Below are 16,637 nucleotides of genomic sequence, written 5' to 3'. Positions count from 1 at the left end.
CTAGCAACTTCGACTAATAAAGCATTATCTAGTCTATCAACAGGCAAAGCTAGCTTTCTACCAAACTCATGCGAAATAAAGGAGTAGTTGGCTCCAGAATCAAACAAAATTTGAGCAGGTAATTCGTTTACGAGAAAGGTACCTGAAGCGACATCAGCTTCATCTTTCGCAGCCTCAAGTGTCATCTGGAAGGCTCTCGCCTTCGGCTTTGGTGGAATGTTGGGCCTAGCTGCCTCCTTCTTCTTCGGACAGTCTTTCAAAATATGCCCCTCTTCATTACAACCAAAACACATCCTTTTGTTGTTCGGACATTCATTGGCAAAATGTCCTACCTTTCCACACTTGTAGCAGGTCACATCCTCGCTACATTTCCCAAAGTGCTTTTTCTTACACTTATCACACCACTTCGCTTCGCCTTCTTTTCCTCCAAACTTTTTCGAATCAGATTTCGAAAATTTGCCCTTCTTACCGGAACCAGATGTTCCCTCAAACTTTCTTTTCTCACTAACCTCAACCTTGATGGTGGTTCTTCCCTTAATCATGTTCTCAACAGACTTGGCAGCCCAGATAGCTGCCTCTAGAGTAAGTGCCTGACATACTGGCACCTCGTACTCCCACGGGAGTCCCTTCACATACCGGTCCACCTTTGTCAGCTCATCTGGAACGATGCGCAAAGCAAACTCCATCTTATCGGTGAAGTTATTGGTGTATTCATCAACTGACATGCTGCCTTTTGTCAATGTCAGGAACTTGTTCTCCAACTCCAACAAATTTTGAGCCGAGCAGAATCTGCGCTTGAACTGCACCAAGAACTCTGCCCATGACAATTGCAGTGGCTCATTAGGGCTCAACGTCTTCCCTAGAGTGTTCCACCAACGAACGGCTCCACCTCGGAATTGACGCACGGCATAGATAGTCTGTAACTTACCTCTGCAGCCACAAGTCATAAAGGCCAATTCCATTTCGGAGATCCAATCCATAACCCCAATCGGATCCTCCTTTCCATCGAAGGTCGATGGTTTGCAAGTTAGAAAGTCCTTGTACTTGCATCCCATTCCATCATTCCTTCCATCATGGTTATCTTGCCTAACTATCGGTGGGTTGGCTTGACCAATAGACCCACTAAAGTTTCCACCTTCCGAGTGCCCTTCATTTAATTCAGGCTCCTCCACACGAATTGACAGTTCTTTACGATTCTGTTGAAGCAACCGTCTAGTTTCATCCATCTGACGATCCAACATCGTCTGAATCATCATTTGCACACCAGCCATGGTTATTGGCTCAGGTGCTGCTGCTACGACAGGTACTTGCTCAATCACTGGTGGTTGATTCCTGTTTTCATCAGCATTTCCAACTCCACTTCTGGTCTCACCATTTTGATCTACACGCCGAATAAGGTGAAATTAGATCCCCAATCATGATAGATATTCAAATCTTCCTTATCACACCGAAACGTTTACATGCTAGTTCTAATATCGTAGACGTACGCTTAGAATCCTACACACATAAGGTTTCTAGATCCGATCGGCAACAGACCATAGATCCGAACAAATAATATCATATATGGCAACATATAACATTTAGCACATAAAGCATTTTAGGAAACTTTCCTAAAATAAACCAGTGCTCGTGTCTAAAACACAACAGACACACATCTCACAATTTCACTTAGCATTCTAAGTTTAAGTCTAGAAATCCTACAAATTCCTAGTTCGCTTAAACTAATGTTCTGATACCAACTGTGACATCCCCAAAATCTCGGCCAGAAAAGACCGATTTCATTTATGCTTTTAAAATAATTTTAGAGTAAATCCTTTTGATTTGAAAGAGTTGCGGAATTTGTTCCCAAAAACAAAACATGATAAAACAATGTGTATCGGAACATGACACCCCGAGTTTTGATTATATAATGAAAAATACATTTCTTTTATGAAATGCTTTGGTAAACATTGTTTTATCATGTTTTGTTTTCGGGAACAAATTCCGCAACTCTTTCAAATCAAAAGGATTTACTCTAAAATTATTTTAAAAGCATAAATGAAATCGGTCTTTTCTGGCCGAGATTTTGGGGATGTCACAGTTGGTATCAGAGCATTAGTTTAAGCGAACTAGGAATTTGTAGGATTTCTAGACTTAAACTTAGAATGCTAAGTGAAATTTTGAGATGTGTGTCTGTTGTGTTTTAGACACGAGCACTGGTTTATTTTAGGAAAGTTGCCTAAAATGCTTTATGTGCTAAATGTTATATGTTGCCATATATGATATTATTTGTTCGGATCTATGGTCTGTTGCCGACCGGATCTAGAAACCTTATGTGTGTAGGATTCTAAGCGTACGTCTACGATATTAGAACTAGCATGTAAACGTTTCGGTGTGATAAGGAAGATTTGAATATCTATCATGATTGGGGATCTAATTTCACCTTATTCGGCGTGTAGATCAAAATGGTGAGACCAGAAGTGGAGTTGGAAATGCTGATGAAAACAGGAATCAACCACCAGTGATTGAGTAAGTACCTGTCGTAGCATTACAAGTCATTCAACAAATATATACATATACAGACTTGTAAATAATACAACTTGATGGTTCATCCATCTTATGCCCTCGCGCCACTTCCTGTAATACAAATAAAACTGAGTGGGTTAGGTTTGGGAGCCTGGTGAGCATATAGGGTTTTCAACCCACAATAAATAATCATATTTAATTTCCACCAACCAACAATAACCCAATTACCCATTCCCGTTATTCTCACTTTATGTCCCTAAAATAACTAACACAAGGGACCTAGTCTAAGAATATTTCATCAGGGCGACAACACATGCTTCGGGGGTACCTCAGCAACATAAGTCAAATAAGGCAACCATGAGGGGGATGGAGTACAGCGAATGAACACCCAAGTTCATTAACACCTACATGTGGCGAACCTGCTAATGTTTCCACAAGACTGTCTAGAATAGCCCGTGGTCGTCATCTAAACTCCGCTAGATGACTAAATCAAACAACAACGAGGCCTCTCATCTGTTTATTACACACCAACTATCTACCCATGTTCTACCCAACATATTAGTAGATAAAAATATACATTTTTATACATAGTTTAAAAACCTGTATAGCATGCTTTAATCAACACATAATCCACATAACAGATGAGGCACACACACACATAACACATATCTCATAGAGAATAAATCATATCTATGAGATAGAAGAGAGTGAATATACATTCACACATATAACAACAAAACATATACACATAGCACGTATTTTATATAAAATACTTTATAATAATGTGTTGGAAGAAGGTAACTACACACTCACTTGATCAGAAGATGATCGGACCGCACTACGACTTGCAGAAGTAGTAATCCTCAGCAGATCTGAAAGATCTTCACAAAAATCGAACTTCTCGCGGGCAGAGCTTCGGCTCGAGAACCGCACTTCTCGGGATCTTCGGGATCTCGGGACTTGCCTCGGGGCTCGAGTATGATACCGGGGCTTCGGGGTATTTCTGGCACGCAAAACAATGCAAAACGGGAGAGAGAAGAGAGAAAATGAACAAAAGAATCGGCTGCCTTCGGATCCTATTTATAGGAGGCTGGAGCCTCGGAGTACGCGGGGCGTACTGCTTCCGAAATCGTCACTGCATGCGTCATCCGAGCCACTTGCTGCGAGTGTCGACACCTTCGGTGTACGCGGGGCGTACTTCGGATCGGATTGCTGACTCTTCTTCGGATAATGCCGGATTTAAAGATTTAATTTAAATATAAAATATTTAATAAACTTCGGAAATTCATATCTTCTTCATAAGAACTCCGTTTTCGACGTTCTTTATATCCACGCGAAGGTGAGACTACGCTCTACAACTTTCGTTTAGACTCCGTCGGCCAATTTTGACTTTATTTTTATTATTTATTTTTAATAGGCCGCGACAAAAAAACTTTGTTATAAATTCATAACTTTTTCGTTTGACGTCCGTTATCGCCTAACTTTTTATCGCTTTGATACCAACAACGAGACCTTCGATCCTTGTTTAGATTGTTTCGACTAAAAACCGCTCGATCTCAAATCGAGTATTTCGGGCTGCACACCGCTAAGTCGAAACTTCAATAAATCATAACTTCCTCATACGAAGTCAGATTTGGGCGTTCTATATATATTCGGAAACCTCGTTTCAACTACTACAACATTATTCAACGATATTAAGTTTATTTTACACTTAAATTTCGATGCTTATTTTTATTCTTAATTAATCAAACCACATAATTAAGTAATTAAGCACAAAACACATAATACTCAAATAATACAATCTTATTATTTCAAAACGGGTTACAAAGGTTAACCTAGACTATTACATTGCTAAAAATGGCAAGCCCGGAAACACAGGCGTTACAGGGAAGCAATAGACCGTATAAGATTGCTTGTGATCTAAGGCTACCATCGGTTAGGTAGCAATCACTTTTAGCCAGCTGTTGGTGATGTCAGGATTCGATGTAGGGACCCGACCGGTTGGATAGGGAGGTAGTAAGAGCCACACTGGCATGATAACTAGTGGCAACTAGTTCTAGATAAGGAATTTCGTTCAAGAGTCGTGTGAGACGACTATGTGGGAGTCCTTTTGCTCAACGACCGGGCTGGAACTGGTATCTCAGACAAGTGATAGATGAATTGAGACCAGAGAGGTCTCGGTGGATTTTGGGAAGCTTCTATGTAGCAGCATACTGCTTCAGGCAGTTCAGTGTTCAAGCAGTTTCAGCATTGGGTAGAGTTAGCATTTGTGTTTCAGGTTGCGAGTATGGACGTAATAGCTAGATGATTTGGGTAGTGACAAGTCACTCACAACGGGAGAATCTGAGCCTTGGCCAATTATTAGTGGTCTGCAAGGATAATTGGGTATGTGAACCTATTTTATAATAGGAACCTTGAGCTGTCAGAAGTTGAGTAGCCTATTGAGGGATAAACGGATTGGGTTCAACAATAATGATTCAGTATGAGTGGTTTGCCAGGGATTCCGACCATCTCATGACGGCAGATTTTGGACAGAGTACAGGTGATCTTGTTGTGAGGAATTCGTTCACCTGCGGATTTTAGGGCTTTACGAAGATTGGTCATGGCTACCCTAGGAGGGATAGGGTGTGCCCAGGATGATGACCGCGTCACTAGAGTGGTTGGGCTAGTAAGGAATGGTACATAATGATTTCGAGGACGAAATCTAATTTAAGTGGGGGAGAGTTGTAACACCCCGTTTATTTAATAAATAAATAAATGTATAGAAGCCCTAAAATCAGTAATAATTGAGCAAGGTGTTGGTTTCAAGGAGTTAAAAATTCACAATTATAGAAGTTCGGGGTTAAAAGGTAAGTTTCAGAATTATTTGTAAGAATTTATGAAGGCAGGGACTAAATGGTAACTTCTGGGACTTCATTGAAGAGATTTTGGGGGCTAAGGGGTCGTTGGGTAAATTTTGGATGGGAGTTGAAAGGAATTTCTGAAGTTAGGGTAGGAATGGTAAATTATGGACTTTACTTGGAAAGAATAATAGTGAGAGGGACCATTCCTGCCATTATGGAAGGAAGTTTAAAGGGAGGGGGTATATAGTCGTTCACACAGCAGGTCATCAAACCCTAACCCTAGCAAACCCGTTACAGCCGTCAACCCCTTATACCTCCCTCTTCATTTCCGGTAGCCGCTCGCCACCATTGGAGCCTCCTCAGCCGCCGATCATCAAGACCGACGACCACCATTGTTGAGCATCCGTCGATGAAGCTTGTTGCCGCTGCCTCCTCTTCTCCTTCTTCATTCGTCAACAATGATGAGTCTCACAGTGAGAATGAATCTGTGAGCCGCCGTCTGAGAAGCCGAGAACCCGAACACCGACGTGTGGTTCGTAAATGGTTAGATCTTCCACTGTTACATCGCCACCATCTATGTTGGAACCTAAGGGCCATCGAGTCGGGTGCCTCTTGTCTCCGTCGGATGACCACCTGACGGGTGTCGTTGCCGCCGATTACGCTACTGCTGCTGGTTGTTTCGTTCAACACCATCCGCCGCCATGGTCGCCGCCGCTGCTAGCTTTCTTGTGTTGTTGCCTTTGCCACCCACCTCAGTGGGTGTTGGATTTATTTTCCAGGCATGATGTCTGTGTCCGTGTACTGTGATGGGATGAGGCCGCCGGAGATCCGAAGAAACCACCACAACCACCACTGTAGAGTGGTGGTTGCCACCATCTGCCGTCGCCGACCACCTTAAGGTGGTTGCGTATGTTTTTGTGTATTTTAGAGGTGTGTGTTATTAGCATGTGTGTGTGTGTTTTTGGATGGTATTTTAATTGTAACAAATGGGATAATGGAAAGAAAGTCAAAACCACCACCATAGGGTGGTGGCTGCCGCCTCCTACCGCCACCGGCCGCCGTGTCGGGTGGCGGTGTGCTTTGCATTGTGGTATAGATTTCGTTGGGATGCTCGAAACCCTAATGGGCCTTGTAATATCAAATGGGCCCAATGAAGGTTAATGGACCCAATAAAACCCTAATGGGCTTAATAGTATTCAAGTGGGCTTAATAGGCCCAATAAAGCCCTAATTGATCTAAAAGCCCAACAAATGAATTAATGGGCAAGCATTTAGGTTGGAAACCCTAATCAGGGTTTGGAAAACCCTAATGCCATCAAAACCCTAATTTTAGGGAATTAATCGGGACACACGGGAATTATTTAATAACTGGAGATATTAAATAATAATCATTGGTAAATGAACCTAAGGCAATAATGGACTTAATGGATTAAGTCCTTAACGGATTAAGTCCTTAATGGGTTAAGTAGGAACACTTAACCCTAATCGATATTTTATGTGAGAAACGCTAAATTGGATTTGGGTTCTTATTGGGCCAATTGGGAACATGTTATGGACTAAAGAAATCATTAGGCCTTAGGATAGGACCCATTAGAGAGGCTTGGGCCCAATTTGGAAAGTTGGGCCATAAGTGGGCCATGATTGGGCCTTGAGGATTATTAGCCATTGGGCCATCAGAATGCCAATTGTTTGGCCTAGAATAATTGGTTTGGCCTTAAAATAAGCCCTTTTAGAGGTTTGGGCCCAATTTGGAAAATTGGGCCATATGTTAGGCTCTGGCCCATTACTTGAATTTTGGGCCTTTGGAGTGTGAGTTGGACCTTGGGCTTAAAACCAATTATTAATTGGGTGTTGTTTGATGTTGACAGTTCGGGAATCTGTCAACCAGCAAGGGGAGTTTTATCTGTGGGGCTTCAGCAGTTCCAGGTGAATCTTCTCACCATACCAATGGGTTTAAGGCACCAAGGCCGGCCCATCTTATGTTGTATGATATGATAGTTAGCTTCATGCTAGGTGGTATGCTATTAATTATGTGATATGTGATATGCTAGATGTCTTTGTGATACTTGCATGGAGGACCATGTGGGGTAGCCCATGGCACAATGGTATAAGACCCTGGGGGTAGCCCACGGCATCCTTGCAGGTTTATGTATGTGTTATGTGTAGATATTTATGCGATGCATGATATGCTATTTGGTTATATATGGTATTTGCAGGGAAGACCCCGGGGAGCCCGTGGCATTGGATGTAAGACCATGTGGGGTAGCCCATGGCAGTCCTAGGTGAAGACCATGTGGGGTAGCCCATGGCATTGGATGTAAGACCGTGTGGGGTAGCCCATGGCAGTCCTAGGTAAAGACCATGTAGGGTAGCCCATGGCACTATTACAGGTTTTATGGATGCATGGCTTATGTGATACGTGGGTAGCTTTTATAGCTGACAGGATATGTGATATGTGGTTTGTGTGAATGGTATGCTCTGGGAAACTCACTAAGCTTCGTGCTTACAGGTTTTTTTTATGGTTTCAGGTATCATCGTTTTGGAAAAGGAGAGCTCGGATTGATCGCAGTGCACACACCTATGATTTCCGTAATGAATGATTTTGGGATAAACTCTGATAAACAATTTGATTGACTATGATTTGAATGTTTGAATTAAATGGTATCAATGCTTTACTTATATTAAAAGTGAAATTTTTACCCCTGATTTTTGGGACGTTACACCTTGGTGCCTTCGACCCACAAGTACAATGAGGAAAACTCATCTCTAAGTCTAAAAAGATCGTTGAGCAGGACACAACTCTGAATATCAGCTCAATCGGTCACTTCTTCATTGGAACATGACCAATCTTAACTTATAATCAAAATACCCAAAATACCCTTAGGTCAAACTTGGTCAAACCCTGGTCAAATTCAAAAACTCACCCGAGTCAACTCAACTGAGTACGCTAGGCGTACTCACCTTGTATATGGGGCGTACTTGGGCATTGACCAAAAGCGGGGATTTAACTACATATGATAAAAGTAATTAGATCAGGGGACACTACTAAATTCTGGATTGACATTTGGTGTGGGAACGGAACACTCAAAAACACATTCCCCGATTTATATCGTCTTGAAAAACATAGACATTGTTTAATTAAGGATAGAATTATGATTGATGGCTTTAACTGGGAATGGAAGACCAATGCTATTATTGTTGCATAGTTGAACCATGTGAACATACTAATTTCCAGGATAGGGATCTTTCATCCAACCAAGGGATTAGACGAGTGGCGATGCGTTAACACGGATGAGGGTGGGTATCAAGTAAGGACTCTCAGGTACAATATATATTGACTCAATTGAACACATAGACCCAAGTGAAAATATAATTATATGGACCCATGATGTACCAATCAAAGTGTTATGCTTTGTTTGGAGGGCAAATTTGGGACGTCTTCCAACAGCTGACACGCTGATTAAACGAGGGGTAACAGTTGAGACACCAATATGTGGCCATTGTAGGACGGAAGAAGAGGATATCACACACGTTCTATGGAGGTGCTCCTTTGTCAAAACAGTTTGGTATTGGATCTTTAGATGGTGTGAAATATTAGTTCCGGTAGTCCATAATGTTGGTGAGTTGCTCTCATTTATAGACTCGTGGGGAAATAATCAGAACAGGAGAAAGATTTTGCTAAACATATACTATAGAACACTTTGGATGATGTGGAAAGCAAGGTGTGACTGGGTTTTAAAAATCTCGGATTTCACCAACCAAAAGTGGCTAACAACATCAAATCCATAGTATACACATCGGTGAAACACAGGTGTAACGACCGTCATTTGAGGTATTAACTATTAAATATTTCTTAAATTATTGTTGAGCTAAATATGGATAAAAATGACTATTGGAGTGGAGTTAAGCAAGTGAGCCAAAGAATTGGGCCGCCCATAAGATGTACGATGGGCGTAGCCTTGGTGTACGCGGGGCGTAGAGGCGCATTGGATGCGGGGGACACATGCACATACGCGCAACGTACCAGGAGTACACGCAGTGTACGTGAGCAGATGCCAAAACCCTAATTTTTTAGGGTTTAAGACATATAAATACCCCCATTATAGCCACTCCTGGCCTCCTTACCAGCCCCTCACCTCAGAAACCCTAAATACTCTCTCTTACTCCATTTTTGTGTGTGTTTGGTATTTTGAAGCTTAGTTTGGTGAAGAAGAGCTTGGAAGAAGAGAAGTTGTAGAAGAATAACTTGAGTATCTTGAGCTCAAGGATCTGGGATTATCTCATTTTTTTGGCACTCAAAGGAGGTATAAAGCTTCCAACTTTCCTCATAGAAGCTTATATCTAGGTTTATGGAGCTTTGGACCTTTTTAGGTCCAAAGGTCGGATTTTTATGATGCAACTTCGTTTTTAAGCTTGGGGTTGCCACCCTCAAAGCTAAATGCATTCCTTTAGCAATAAAATTTCAATCTTTAAGGTCCATTTATGACCATGCATGAGATTTAGCCATTTCCATGGAAGTATGTTGCTATTTTTCCAAGTTTGGGTTCATTTGGTGGGTTGCAAGCCACCAAGTAACCGACTTTATGGATTAAGACGTTGAAGAGGACTTGGATCTGTAGTTATAGCCTCTAGAGTTGAGTATTAAGTGCTTAATGGGAAAAGTGGCTTAATAGGGTAGTACGTTGGGTGTACTAGCCAGTACGCGCAGCGTACAAGCCACACAGCAGGTACGTACTGCGTACAGAGGAATACGCCCCGCATACTCAACAGTATTAGGCTTTTCATCTTTTGGGCCTCGGTTTGGGCCAACTATTGGACTTATTAGCTATTGGGCCTTAGTGGGCCATTAAAAGTCAGATTTTGGACTAAGGACATGGTTGGGCTTAGGGAAGGCCCATTTGAGAAGTTGGGCCCAATTTAGAAAATTGGGTCATTAGTGGGCCTTTAGTGGGCCATTAGTGGACTTAGAAAGATTAGTTGGAATTGGGCCTTGGATATGGTCCAAAATTAGAGCAGGGGTAAAATGGTCATTTTACCCTTAGAAGAATTCTCAGTTTTCTGACTAAGTATTATTATATAGAGTTAGACGGGGAGTCGTGGGAGTAGCCAGCAGAGATTCCTCACGCACGAGTTCAACATCCAGTTTGAGAGGTGAGTTTCTCTCCAGTAGGAACGGGTCTAAGGCCACAATGCCGGCCCATTTAGTTATTAGTAGTTTCGGACTACGGTCCGATGTCGGGGCGGTCCCGAGAAGAGTATATGTATGCTTGATGTCTTTGTGATTCATGCAGGTTATGTGTTATGTGTTCTGGGGCAAGCCCGATGTATGTTAGTGTATTTGTTATGTGTTATGTGTTCTGGGGTAAGCCCAATGCCGGGGCAAGCCCAATGCATGTTAGTTAATATGTTATTTGTTATGTGTTTCGGGCTTCGGTCCAATGTCGGGGTAAGCCCGATGTATGTTATATGCTTATGTTATGTGTTTATGATATATGATATGATGTGTATGTGTCGGGGTAAGACCGATGCCGAGGCAAGCCCGATGTCGGGGTGAGCCCGATGCCAGACGTGGTCTGATGCCGGGTGAGCCCGATGCCGGGCAGGAGTCCGATGTCGGGTAAGCCGATGTCGGGTTCGTCCCGATGCAGCTGGGCGGTGTCCCAAAGTTTATGTTACATGTTATATGTTATATGTATGGTATGTGGTAGTTTGGGGGAGCTCACTAAGTTTCGTGCTTACAATTTTCAGTTTGGTTTCAGGTACTTCAGCTAGCATAGGGAAGGGTTCGGGATGATCGCATGACACACACCACAGTTTTCTAGTCTGAGAGATTTACTCTGATATTTGACATGAGATTTTGATATGTTGACAGATAATACGATATTTTGAGATACATGGTTTATGATTTTATATGATGATGATGATATTTATGGTTTTATTAATAACTTAAAAATGAAATTTTTAGAACGTATTTTTGGATGCTTCAACAGGAGGTCAAAATGTTGTTTTAAATGGGTTGAGTGGTGTGTTAATCCATTTATTTGCTTGTAATTTCGTAACTATCTCATAGACTTTGTAACTCTTCTTCCGTTTTTTCGCCCCTCCTAGCTTCTTGCTTGGTGGTGGCTTTTTTGTTTGTAATATAATCTTTTGCGGGTTCTAAAAAAAAAATGATGATTCATGATTGCATTCTTAAGCTCATGTATTGTATCATTCTATGGAGAATATTTCTTATTCCTTCAAAGTAATAAGGGTCTTGGTAGTTTCATATAAGTCTGGATACACGATGTCAACAATCGATGTTATGCTATAATTCGTTGATTGTTGTATAATGTCTGCCAAAAATTTAACTAGTTCTTTTTCATTATCTTAAAAAATGACCCATAACCAATTTGTAGTAGTCATTTGTAAAACTCCAATATTTTCCCCTAAAACAACAATTAATCCACAAAAAGGCCTTGTCGTAGCGTTTGCAAATCTATCATGGAGGATGTCTCGTAATGTACGATCGAGTGCTTTAAAGAAAAGGCAATTAGCCATAGGTCCTTTATCTCATAAGATCAAAGATGTCTTCAAAAGCAATTCGACAAGGGAGGTTCTATATTTCATGTCACTTGTTGACTCGACATCGATATTTGAATGTAAACAAAATGAGTAGTTATCTATTAACTTGTCATGTTAAAATGGATAGTTTACATATTAAAGAGTACGAATTATTTTAAAACAATATGAACCTTGTAAATGACAAGTGCTGGTTTTTATTAAAATCTAATTACTTTTTCTTTTTGATTTCAAGATTTGTAATGTATTATTATTTTTATTAAATACATATAGAAAAGAGTATTAAATAACTGAAATATTCTACATTAGCTTATAAAATTATGAATACAAAAATCAAATTGATAAAAAATAATTCTTTATCTTTATCTTTACTAACTGAATAACCTTAATTATAGAAAGTATAGATATTATCTTGAAAATCAATATTTTTGAAGCAACTAATTATCCGTTTTATAACATTTGATTATTTTGGCCTTTGCAATATCAGAATAATCACAAAGGTTCACACAATTATATAACGACAACCATATATTGGTATTGTATAGAAATATTAACTTCAAGTAGTAGAAACGCAAGCGCCCGTGGCCTAATGGATAAGGCGTCTGACTTCTAATCAGGCGATTGTGGGTTCGAGTCCCACCGGGCGTGTTATTTTTTACTTATATTCAAATTTAATCTACATCGTTATAGTAAATTACATAAATGGTCCCTATTTGCTTTTATGTAATTTGTGTGTTTAGTTTTAACTTTTTATTTTTAACTAAGATCATTTTTGTAGATTGTTGAGCTTGAAAACGATGTTATAATATTACACGACCCTTAGCTAACAATCGTTACATATATAGGCAAAGTATGATGCAAAACCTAGCTAAAAAACCCGAACCTAACCTTCATTCCGCTAGTTGATCGTCAACCAAGCTAGCTAGCTACTGGTTAGCTAGCCAACTACGGATCAGCCAACCGATGGTTCGTCAGCTAGTTGACGGTTTTCCAGCGAGCTGAGGACTTCAATTCTCAAGTCACATTCAACAGTCTTCTTGTCCAATTGCCAAGAGTTGTTCACATAAAAAGCCTTCAATGTCATAACCACGTTCATGCAACATCAAATCTATCAAAGGAAATTGTTGATATATGTAACGTCCTGATATTCAACCCAAATTTTTTCATTTTTATTTATTAAAATATATCAGAGTATAATTACATTATGCGGAAACATGTTGCGAATATGCGTGTGTACAGTCGAACATTGCCCTTCAAATGAGTCAATGAAGTACCTGAAAAACATTTATATTCAACTAGGTAAGCACGAAACTTACTGAGTTCCCCAAAAATACCATATACCACAATACTTATACAATGCATACACATAATGGCCCTCAACATAAAGCAGACCTGCCATTGGCCTTCAGCACGAAGTTGGTCCGCCTTTTTTGCCTACAGCACAAAGGTGGTCCGCACCTTGTCCTTCACATAAAGTTGGTCTGTCCGAGTCTATTGGCCTTCTGCCCGAGGCTGGGCCGCCCTCAATTCCCCACATAATATATCAATAAATATCTAACAGATAAATTGTTCAACATGACAGAGGATATATACTGGAGCACATAATATAGTGAGAAAAATCATGTGGACAGTTATTCAAACGATTGACAGCTATTTGGGTGATTCTACTGGCGATCCAATCTAGTTGGTAACGCGCTTAACAAGTATTAACCTATAATACTATAACTTATTAATCCCTGTGGCAATCTGGTATTGAAAGCTAAATTTTTCACTAATCTCAATGAATACTCTAAGTCCTATAAAATAAGGATCATCCAGGTCGGGCAGTTGGGAGGTAGGACCATTTCGGCATAAAACATTTCTGAAATCCAACAACCAAGTCAATGTGATCATTCTAGACACTTCTTCCGTAAGTAGATCAATCAGCATTATAACTGGAATTACTGATAAATCTTATTTATACATTCATAACAATGTCTATGAATATAAATATAAATTACACTTAAAACATAGTAAGTGTAGCCTAACTTACACAGAGTTTTTTTTAGTGAAAGTTGGAAAAGTCACAAGCAGGACTTCGACCCGAGCACCTTAAATTGCTAAACCATTTGACGACTCAGGGCTCCGCTAACTATTTCTAGAAATCTAGAGGAAAAAACTCGAGAGGAGAATTGATTCAGAGAGAGTTCAGAGAATTGTGAGAGAAAGAATATGGAAAAGACTGTTATTTATAGGCAGTTTAAGGGGAGGTGTGCCACGCACTTCTGTTGACGTCGCTCCTCCGAAATGTTGCAATGTGTCAAGCTCTCTGTGGTCTACGTAGCCACCTTCTAGAATCGTGCGTCGCGCGTATGCGCGCGGCGCAAAACGTGAATTTTGTAGATTTAGTAACTTCTTCATACGAGCTCCGTTTTCGACGTTCTTTATATCCACCTATAGCTATCAACGAGATCTGTAATTTTCATTTAGATTTCGTCGACTAATTCTCATTTTATTTTTAAAGTTATATTTTTATAGTCTTAGCTGTTAAAGTCCGTATAAAAATCATAACTCTCTCATACGATATTCGTTTTCGACTGTCTTTATATCGATGGATAGGTATTTATGAGATCTTCAACTCTTGTTTAGATTGTTTTTTCTAACAATCAACTGATCTCACTTTTGGTTTCTATGTCACACATTTTCGCGCTACAACTTCTAAAAATCATAACTTCCTCTTCTGAAGTCAGATTTGGGCACTCTCTATATGTACGCTCTCGGTTTTTCGATAACTATGACTTTCATCAAGACTATTTATCCTAAATAGTCCTTTATCCAAAAACGTCTATTTACATAACAAGTCGTTTATATTGTAAGATGAAAATGGGATGTTATAACTATCCCCGACTTACAGAGATTTTGTCCCCGAAATCCTACTCCTAGCGCACCTAGACGTCATCTTATCGGAGTTATCGAGATCAAATTATGATCTAGCCGACGTTGCCACATCAATATTTCTCGTAGAACTTCATTTTCAACTTTAAACATACTCCTGTACTCCTCGTGAAGTCTTCGAAAACCGAGAACTCGTCGGTTTGGACTTCTAAAATTTACACGTCACGATTGGCAATCGCCTTCAGACGTAAAATGTCGACACGTCAACTTGTTATGAAGTGATTAACTATGGAAATTTATCTACAATATCCTAACGAAATCTACTTTTAAGAACATGCCTCTAAAAGGCTTATGGCATGTCCTTAAAACACACACGAAAACACTGGAACCAATACTCATTATAAGGCTTACTTAGCTTCCAACCTACTGGATTATAATGAACACCAGGTTACCAATAACACTCTCGAAAAGCTCTAACAAATTTTCCTATATCAAGGTACAACTATTGTTCACGCAATTCGTTCTTATGACAGCTCACGACACGTCGTGGCCCTATTCACTACTAGGATTTTGATGTTGGATCGTTCTTGTCATCATCCCCATCGGGCCTAAAGACTCATGATCAACCCTTCGATGGTCCTAAACACTCATACTCATTATCTGACTGTCCTAGTCATCATTCTTCCTTGATATCTACTTATCACAATGGATCTTTTGAGGCTACAACTTATTAGAGGTCCTTAATCTATATCATATGGTGCTAAAGTCTAACTGTCATCCTATGTTAAGCTATGAATGTTGGGAATTCAATCTGAGTTTTCTATTAATTCTTATGCTTATCGACTAAAGGAATAACTAAAACAAACACATAGCTCACCCTCGAAGACCAATGACGCATATGCAGTTGCACTCAACGATCTATCTAACGTGACTCTTAACTAAATGAACATATCTAGGAGTTTATAATAATCGCTTACGATCCTTTTGTGTCCTCTATCGCCAACTGCAACCTTGCACCCTAAAAGCTTGAACAGTTCCGTGACAATATTCTACCATCTTATTGCAGTTTTAAACCTCGTAGGAAATCTTTAGATCTTTTCCTTGTAGGTCTATCTTTTATTGACATCTAAAGAGGCGTCTTTACAACTGAATCTACAACAACTACTACTACTTACACAATTTTAACGTTGAGTCACTCCTAAATTGAACTATTGTTAATTTACACTAGGGACTCTTAGTTAATCTTAATTGCTACTGATAACATCGAGACCATTTAGTTCACCCTGGATTAACACTTGATCTATCAATCCTATTATGCATACTTATGATACATCTTCAACCTACCGCCTCTCATGGTCCATCCCGAATGATACTCTTCTAGGTGTCTCTATATGCATATTATACAATGACTTGAAACGTTCATACTACGAAAACACTTCCTCCTTGAATTAGATCCTATGGTTTCCGTCTTCTGGCATAAGGCAATTAAGTTCTTACTACAAGCTTAACTAATATTTCTAAGTCCGATGTATCCTTTGAGTACTCAACGATCTCTATGGCAAACTACGCCGCCTATTGCGTTCCTTGTCTAGCTAAACCTCTTCTGCGAGGATGAATCCTTTATTCGTGAAAGTACGAACCTAGATGGTTCTCTTGGCTATCTGAGCTGCACCTGCGAATTTGGCAATTTCCTATATCCTAATAGATGCTTGGAAGGAAAGACCAATGTTTCCTTGACAAGCAAGAAACTCATAACCTATGGGTAGTCTAGCAAAAAAAACTTCCTTTTTCTGTTACCCGCTCAACAAAACTAACAATCTCCGCCTACTTATGTTGCTACTCTCTTGGACCTTGA

The 16,637-nt window shown here is 40.0% G+C and overlaps 1 non-coding gene across 1 annotated transcript; it reads left to right on the top strand.

Moving 5' to 3' along the window:
• The first annotated feature begins 12,483 nt into the window (after positions 1-12,483).
• On the top strand, positions 12,484-12,556 carry TRNAR-UCU (transfer RNA arginine (anticodon UCU)). Its single transcript has one exon. It is a non-coding gene; the product is annotated as a tRNA-Arg (tRNA).
• Positions 12,557-16,637: the final 4,081 nt, after the last annotated feature.

Source organism: Lactuca serriola, chromosome 5 (genome assembly GCF_051521515.1).
Source record: "Lactuca serriola cultivar US96UC23 chromosome 5, Lser_US96UC23_V15, whole genome shotgun sequence".
Taxonomy (NCBI): domain Eukaryota; kingdom Viridiplantae; phylum Streptophyta; class Magnoliopsida; order Asterales; family Asteraceae; genus Lactuca; species Lactuca serriola.
The sequence above is the reverse complement of the archived record's forward strand: the minus strand, read 5'-3'. Positions and strand labels throughout refer to the sequence as shown.